General features: G+C 33.3%; 1 long non-coding RNA gene across 5 annotated transcripts; it reads right to left on the bottom strand.

Moving 5' to 3' along the window:
- Window positions 1–3,039: 3,039 nt before the first annotated feature.
- On the bottom strand, window positions 3,040–5,644 carry LOC111911856 (uncharacterized). 5 transcript variants are annotated; one of them, XR_006185472.2, is made up of 3 exons: window positions 4,721–5,644; window positions 3,384–4,646; window positions 3,040–3,207 (listed from the first exon to the last, which is right to left on the bottom strand). It is a non-coding gene; the product is annotated as an uncharacterized LOC111911856 (long non-coding RNA). The 5 variants fall into 5 exon arrangements; XR_006185470.2 differs by having other exon boundaries at window positions 3,040–3,216; XR_006185471.2 differs by having other exon boundaries at window positions 3,040–4,646; window positions 4,721–4,992; window positions 5,074–5,638.
- Window positions 5,645–9,031: the final 3,387 nt, after the last annotated feature.

A 9,031-nucleotide genomic window follows, 5' to 3' on the forward strand; every position in this document is an offset into this window, starting at 1 on the left:
ATCTATTTCGGAATGATGTTATGGAATGACAATCTTGAATAAGTATTTATTATCATTTTTTTGTGTTGATGTTGTTTAATAACCCTACTAGTCCAAAGACAAATTTGTGTGGATATTGCTAAAAAAAGGTGGGTTTTACGGAACAATAAGTTATATTCCATTTACAGGAGTTTTCAAAATTACGTCTGATAAAGGTAAAATCAAATTATTATTTTATTTTTATGGTAATGGTTTAAAATATTGTTGGAATTTTCTTTTTGTAGATAAAAAACCAAGATTTTGAGTTAGAAAATAAAATAAAAAATAAATCAGCAAAAACACCTATAAAATTAAGAAAAAAAATATAAAGAGTGTTAAAAACTTAAATTGAAAGCAGATAGAACTCCGAAGATGGGACCAAAACAAGTTTAGACAAACATGTTATTATAGACTAGTTGCAAACAATTTTTTGTATTATGGATATGTTTCAACAAATTGGTTTTATTCTTGGATACGTTTTATGCAAGTTGGTTTGTAATGTATATGTTAATATATTTTATTTTCATTCACCAACATCTAGTGACTCAATCAATGAGGATGAGTTGCCAACAAATTAGGATATAGTACTTCTTAAAGACGAGCAACGTCTTATTGATATGATTGCTTTAGAAATGATTTCTGATAATCAACGTGCAAAACAATGAATGATAATACTGAAAATCCCATTACTGCCTTCTATAGTCGAGGAACGAAAAAAAATGAGCATTGTATAATATACAAATATTGTTCATTACGATGTCTATAGATATACGACAATTTGTAAACACAACGAACATCATCTAAGAATCACATATGACAACTCAAACAATAGAAGAACGAGTCTAAATGACTGATAATGGGTTCAGCCCAATTAAGACCTACGTGAAATTGTTTGAAAATTATGTAGACACAACTAGTTTACACTAGATACAAGTTCCCGATTATGTTGAATATTTAATATAAGTTTAGATATTGTAATGTCTTTTGAAACTTATCACGGGTGAATCAATCAATTACATATTGATTTGATTATGTATGTGCACATATTATTAAGGCTGAATCAATCTCTATGATGTTTTTACCATTTTGATTTGATTGTGTATGTACATATATATGATCAAATGTGAATCAACAAAACAAGCATGATGTTTTTATAAAGAACCACATTTTTTTATGAAATAAAAGGTTTATTCATAGAAACAAAAAATGAGACCTACTGCATTAGAATGTTCAAAGTAGCCTATTCAAGAAAGAACCTTTGCAGTGATGAAATGATATTGATGGAAATGTGCAAAATCATCAAAAAAGGATCATACAAGCCACTCAACCAATTGACTAAAAATTAATAACAAACGCGTTGAAAATATTTAACATTATTTTTTTTAATTTATTATCAAATATAAAAATATTATTTTATAGTTTATAATAATGACTTAATTATTCTTTATAACGTATATCTATTTATAAATATTTTAGAGTATGTATAGAATTGAGGACGTTCAGTCCCACAGCCCACATTAAGTAGGCATATCCCCCTTCAAAATTTTATTTCTCTTTATATGAAAAAAGATATGTAGTTTTCATCTAAAAAATGTAAAGCAGAATAAAAAGATATGTGGTTTTCATCGCTAGAGTGAAAATGCAATATTGGTGCCTTCTCTTTAATAAAGCATTTTATGTGCACACTCTCATTTTTTCTTTTTTATCATTTGTGGTTTTCCTTCTTTATTTACTCGTTTGACCGCGTGGGGTATATTTCGTCCATAAATCTTAGTTGTTTGCGTTTGCTTCTATATCATCTCTTAGTGCTTGGTGTCATTGCTTTTATGAATAAAGATTTCTCCTTGATAAAACATTGTGGTCGGGTGTGAATCATTCTTGTACGTACATAATGCAAGTCTTTTTCTTTAATTTGTTGTTTTCATGTTTCTATAGATACTAGTTGTGTACCCGCGCAAAGCGGCGGGAGGAAAGTGTTTCCAAACAGTGATTAATTCATTTCAGTGAATAGTTTATTTGTTTATACAAAGTTAAACCATAAAAATCATTACATATCAACCAAGTTAAACCATAAAAACTATAATGTATCAACCAAGTTACAAAATATTGATAATTCTTTAGTTCTTACAATATCAAAAAACTAGTAATTCATTTTTGTGTCACTTCCTTGCAAATTGCAATTAAGCAATCAAAATTTTAACTTCAAATAACTATAGCATCTTAACTTGTTTCGAAACTTTGACCGGTTTGATGGATTGTGGGTTTGTAATATTTAACTCGGTTTTTTTAATTCCACTCTATGTTGAGTTTATTTTCTGGTACTGAAACCAAATTTATATTATAATCTTAACACAATTGTTTATCAAGAGTAGTTTCCTTTCCGTTAATAGTTTCGCTTAGGCAATAATTTTTTCGAGGATAGCGAATAGTATGTACATCAGAGATTGGTTTCCTAAGACATTTTGTATTGAAATAGAGTTTACAAAGTAATTTCAAACAATTTCCTTTAGAAGCAAGAGTTCTTGCTTAGGTTTTTGAAGTCGTCGTATCTACAGTATATAGCAACTTAGAAGTTTTTGTTGATCCGTTGTCATTTCTAGTTATATTTTTTGTATCTAACAGGCAATGAGGTTAACTAATACAAATGAAAGTTTTAGTTCTAGTTCTCGTTTGAAGGGTTCTCTTACGTTATTATTTTTTCATTTATAGTAGAGAATTTAGTAAACGCGTTTAGTTAAAACCTGTTCATTTTTTATTTTCTATTATAAAAAATTAGAAAATGTGTTTATATGTCTATTTATCTATCATTTTTATTTTTTAGATTTTTTAGAAAAGGCGAGGGTGGTAAGTTGAGGACTTTTGTAAATGAAAGTTCACTTGTCTCAAAATTTATTAAAAAAAAGGCAATTGAATTTAAGTAGGACTTTTGTATGCATTGTGTATAATCTTGCTTTATACAAATTATTCTTTCAACAATTCATGAATAAACATATATGTTTAAAACTTAAGATTACACCCAACTAAATATAAACCCAATTAACCAAATAAATAATACCCGTATTCCATGTACATCAATTCAACCTCCTTGTTAATAACATCATCCTTAAATAATGGACTACAAAGGATTTCCTATTAACTACTAAAATTTTGAAGAACTGTTGAATAGGCAAAAGTTTGGAAAACGATACCCTGCAATATCTACAAAAGAATCATTAACTTTTTGTATATTATCTTCAATAAAGTAAATAAAAAAAATATTTTTTTTTCCTGCAATTCTGTTAGCGGATATAGTATTTATTTACATTACAACAATGTAAATTATGGTCTACCCAACTATAACATTGTATTTACAAGTTATCTCTTACCTTCTACTTTTAAAAGGATCTCTCGTACCAATGAAAATTTCTTTCCGTTGGAGTGACATTGCTATGATAGAGTAGATTTTTCAAAATACACTGCTCCTACATGAAGAAATGAAAGTCTGGCCACCAAATTAGTGAAAGTTGAAACAGAAAAGAACTTCCATTAAAAAAGCAATATCAAGATCATTTTTGCCTTAAAAATTACCATTTTACCCTTGAAAAGTTCAAATAAAAGCATAACGCAGGAACCAACTTTCTAATTTCCTCTTATCCTATGATTGGTATGAAAATAATTAAAAAAGAAATGCTATAAACATTAATTAAGTATAATAGAAATAAATGAATTGTTTTCATATGGTGTGGTATACTATTCCTTTTTAGTTTTTTCCAAGTGCAAAATGAGCATTATCAAATTTTAAAGTCTAAAATCTTAATTTAAACTGCATAGATACCAAAATGAATAAAGTTCAGACCAAATTTGTAAATGATCCTTTTAGACCAAAATTGAAAAATTAGTTGTACTCACGGACGAAAAATGTAAATTAACTCTTCTGTATTTAACTTAAAAATGACAATTTTAATTTATTGGAACAGTAGCCATTTGAAACGGTGGTTGTTGCATTTGAGGCTATTGGGATTTTATTTTTAGTTTTTAAAACCAAAACCAAAATAATCTAGACAATCAAGTTGTTTAAAACAAAATGATTTTTCAGCATTTTAATGTTTTGAAAGTCTCAACCAACTAACATTAACTTCACTGCTACTATTATGCAGCTTAGTTTATGTTTGTCTTGATTAAGTTAAAAAAAAACAGGATGCTTAGACTATATATATGGTTACCAAAGCAATAAACACTTCAATAAGAAGATGACTTGGTTTTCAGAAGCTTTAGTACATCTTTTCATTAGGCCCATATTGGATGTACATGTGTTCATTCACACACACACATAATACCATAAACAAAACACATACATATATTATTATATTATAGCTAGACAACATATAGTAATTCTAGCTTCTTAAGTACCTTCTAGTGGAACATCCTTTGAGACTCTTAACATGCTCCCCAAACATGTGATTGCTGAGCCTCGAGTAATAAATATAAAAGCAAACCAGATTCCCTAAAACACACTTTCAAGAACATAAATATAAACATATACCATCATATACTTGTACTGGGAAAGAATGCCAAACACCAAATTAGATTCACTTGGCTAACCATGAATACATAACCCTATCAAATATCAATCCAAGTGCCTGCATAGCCTGCAAGAATTTCATTTAAAACATAAGTCCAGAAAAAATGGTGCATAAAGTAAAACATTAATAAATGGTATAACCTGCAAGAAATTCCTTCTAATCACTTATCCAACATTGGATGATACGTAGCTTTTCCTTGATATTCAATGCACACAGAAATGTGGATTATGTTCCTAACATTACAAATCTACAAAAATAAATCATTTAGGGTCTGAATTTTACTTTTAAAATGACAAATAAAGAGAAACATAAAAGATCGAAGATGAGTTGAGTTAGATTAGGGTTCCTTTTGGAGGGAATGTGAAACCCATTCACATAATCTGTATTGAAAGGCTTTAGACCGTCACCATTTCTTGTAAAATCGAAAGAACAAAACTTTGAGACAAAACTTCAACAAAATAAAAAATAAAAAAACTAAAAAACTATCAATTACCCTAAACCCAAAGTCTCGACTGGTTTGGATCTTCTACCATAGTTAACGGATCTTGAAGACGTGTCGTGGCTAGGGTTTCATGTGTCTATATGTGGGGAATGGTGTGTATGGTGGTGGAAAAGATGCAGTAGGAGTTCCTTTCTATAGATATCGGCGGGGCTGGTCTTGTGATGCCATGGCGGTGGTAGGGAGGCAAACGATGATGGATAGTGTTGCTGAAAAATGGTTGTCCTGGTGTTGGTGAGTGACGGCTAGTGTTAGTGTGAAAGAGTGGTCAACAATTTGATGGTTGTGAGAAGGGATTTAGGGTTTCCTATCAATATTAGTGGGTGGGATTCATCATTTCACAGACCGTGGGCGTGGTGTCTTCGTTGTGGTAGGCGATTGTTGTCTTCCCCGAAGGAATGAAAAGAAAGTGTAAAGATTGGATTGATATACATCAGAGAAGGCAGAGAAGATGGAGTCATGGGTTACGGGAGACAATTTAGGGAAGAGCGGATTGATATTGACGGCAAAGTGTGTTACCATACAAAATTTTCTTAAAGCATTTTAAAATTGTACATCGTTCTTAAGTGATTGTGCCTCTTAAATGGACAATATGATATATATATATATATATATATATATATATATATATATATATATATATATATATATATATATATATATATATATATATATATATATATATATATATATATATATATATATATATATATATATATATATATTCTGCATACGATAACCTCCAATTCAGAGAGGCTTTTACCCTAAACAACATGGTATCAAGCTAGGGTTACTTTCTACCCAATCCAATCACGTAATACGGCATCCATGACATTTTTTTTCTGCCGCCTGTTTCTTCTTTGCGTCCTAGTTCTTGGTGTTGTTTCATTGTTCTCTCCTATGACAGTGACCCACTTTGCCTCTCTACTGCAATCATCACCGTCTTCTGCCAAAGTGACTCTTTCATTGCAGCATTCACAACTTGTTCTTCTTCTGTACCTTCACTGCTGCCCTGTATTTCCCAGATGTCTACTGTTCCTGCCTCTTCCTCCACCATAACTCCCTCCAAGCTAAGTCTCGTTTGTACAATTACAAATGTATACAATCAATTTAGTTTTAAATTGATTGTTGATGGCTCGAGATATAAATTGTGGTGCCAGATTTTTTTCAAACATGTGCAGAGGTACTCTTTCTTGTGGTCATCTTTCTGGGAAATCTGCTCCATCTAGTAATGATGATGAGGAATGGTTTTCAATTGATGCACGCATCAGGCCGTTGTTTTATAGTACATGCGATCCCGGACTATTACAAATCATATCAAGTGATGAATGTACCGCCAAAGAACTTTAGGATAGATTGGATGAATTCTTTAGGAACAACAAAATGTATCGGATGCTACAACTACAGGACCAGTTTCGTAATACAAAAAAGGACTCGAGTTCTGTTACCGATTTTTTCCACACTCTCAAGAATCTAGCCGATGACCTCAAAGATGTTGACTCCAACATCACATAAATTGAGTTAGTGATGCAAGTATTGCGCCAGCTACCACCATCATACCATAATATTGTAGATGTCATCACCAATACAAATCCTTTTCCTTCCTTCCTTAAGACAAAAAAATGCTCTTGTTGCATGAGTCTCGAGAGATGGCTTCCGATTCGCTACTTGACTCATCCGTATCTCAAAGTGCAGCTATCTTTTCATCATCTCATCACTCGGGAAAATCTAAAAATAAATGGAACAAAAATAGATCCAATGCAAGAAATGCTTCAAAAAATATTTTTCATGGAAACTCTATGGGACCGCAACCCACTTTCGCTGGGGTATTATGTAATGTACCGCCAATTCAGCCTCTTGTTGCTCTTGGTCACACAGTTGCTGCCACCGGGAGTCCGCATCAGCAGGTAAACATGCATCAGCAGCTCCCTCCAGGTCTGTTGCCATTCTCGCCTTCTCAGCAGGTGCCTTTCAGCTCGCATCTGTAGATGGTTTCTCCACTCCCTATGCACCAACAACCCTATCATCAACACCAGGCGTACACTCAGCAACCTCCTTACGCAGCCAATAATTTTGCAGTAGCTAATGGTCTTGGACATGCTTCTCAACAATAGTTCCACCAGAACTTTGGGCAGTATGTAGCTTCCTTTCCGCACCCTCCTTTCTCCTTTGATGTTTCATTTGGAGGTCACGTGCAGTTTTCTCCCCAACAATATACAAATCTAGCATCAGTGTTTCAAGCCATGTCTATTTAGCCGCCTCCTGACAACAACACTTACATGGACTCCGGTGCTACCACTCACATGTCTTTAAACTCAGGTAACATGTCTTCTTTAACATCCTATACTTCTAGATGTATAATGGTTGGTAATGGTGCTATATTCTCCGTCACTCATATTGGCCAAACTTACTTTCCGCATTCTCACAATCGTTTAACTTTAAATAATGTCCTTATCTCAAACAAAATTGTTAAGAATCTTGTTTCTTTTCGTTAATTCACTACTGATAACTCTGTTTATGTCAAGTTTGACCCTTTTGGTTTCATTGTGAAGGACTTTAAAACAGGTGCATTCATTCAAAGATGTGATAGTGTCGGTGACCTTTACCCTATTGTTCCATCATCGGCTCCTTCTCTCTCTGCTACTATGTGTGTTGTTGTCTCTCTTCCTACCTCGCACAGACGACTTGGTCATCCTGGCTCCTATGTTCTGGATTTTTTACATTCTCAAAACTTGATATCTAGTACTACTAATAAGCTTCCAACCTGCCATGCTTGTCAGGTTGGGAAGCATTGTCGTTTACCTTTCTCATCTTCTATTACTAAAACAACTTACATGTTTTAATTGGTTCATTCTGATTTATGGACATCTCATGTTTCTAGTATGAGTGGTTTTAAATACTATATTCTTTTTCTGGACGATTTTACTCATTTTTTGTGGGTATTCCCTCTTCGTGCTAAGTCTGAAGTGTTTGATGTTTTTTCTAAATTTCATGCATATGTTCAAAATCAATTTAAAACTACCATCGAACTTTTCCAATCTAATCATGGTCGTGAATTCAACAACCAATCCTTACTTATATTTTTTGCTAACAGGGGCATTAAAATTCGTTTTTATTGTCCATATACGTCTCAACATAATGGTAAGGTCGAACGTGTTATCCGTACTACAAATAATATACTTCGCACTTTCCTGTTTCAAGCCTCTCTTCCACCAAAAATTTGGGTTGAAGCCCTTCTCACCGCTGTTCACACCCTTAATCTTCTTCCTACCACCACTCTTTCATTTAAAACCCCTTTTGAACTTCTTTTTTCTCATTTTCCCTCCTATGATCAATTTCGTGTCTTTGGATGTCTATGTTATTTGAACCTCTCTACTACTGCTGCTCATAAACTATCTCCCCGGTCTTCTGCATGTATCTATCTTGGACCTTTCTCTGATCTTCGTGGACATTATTGTCTTGATCTCATATATCAATGTGTTATTATCTCTCGTCATGTCACATTTGACGAAGACCACTTCCCGTATTGTGACTTTCATGACAAACCCTTTGGTTCTGATTATGATTCTTTTCAATCCGAAGACTTCACTCCTTCTCCATCTATGGTTACGATCACTCCTTCCACAACTGGATCTTCTTCTAGTGACTCATCTTCTCCACTATCTCCTACACCTGAATCTTCCCCTAGTGAATTGTCTACTACTCCATCCTCACCTCCTAACCCCACCCCCTCCCCAACCTCATCATATGGTCACACGCTCTCATACTGGGTCTCTTCGACCCAAACAAATTTTTAACCTGTCTTTCACTTCAGACGTCTCTCCTATCCCTAGTTCTACTGCTCAGGCTCTTTGTGACCCTAATTGAAAATCTGTTATGGATTCTCAGATGATTGCACTTCAGTCAAACGACACTTGGGATCTTGTTCCCCCTCCCCCTCATGCCAACATAG

This window comes from Lactuca sativa, chromosome 8, assembly GCF_002870075.4.
Source record: "Lactuca sativa cultivar Salinas chromosome 8, Lsat_Salinas_v11, whole genome shotgun sequence".
NCBI classification, from domain to species: Eukaryota; Viridiplantae; Streptophyta; class Magnoliopsida; order Asterales; family Asteraceae; genus Lactuca; species Lactuca sativa.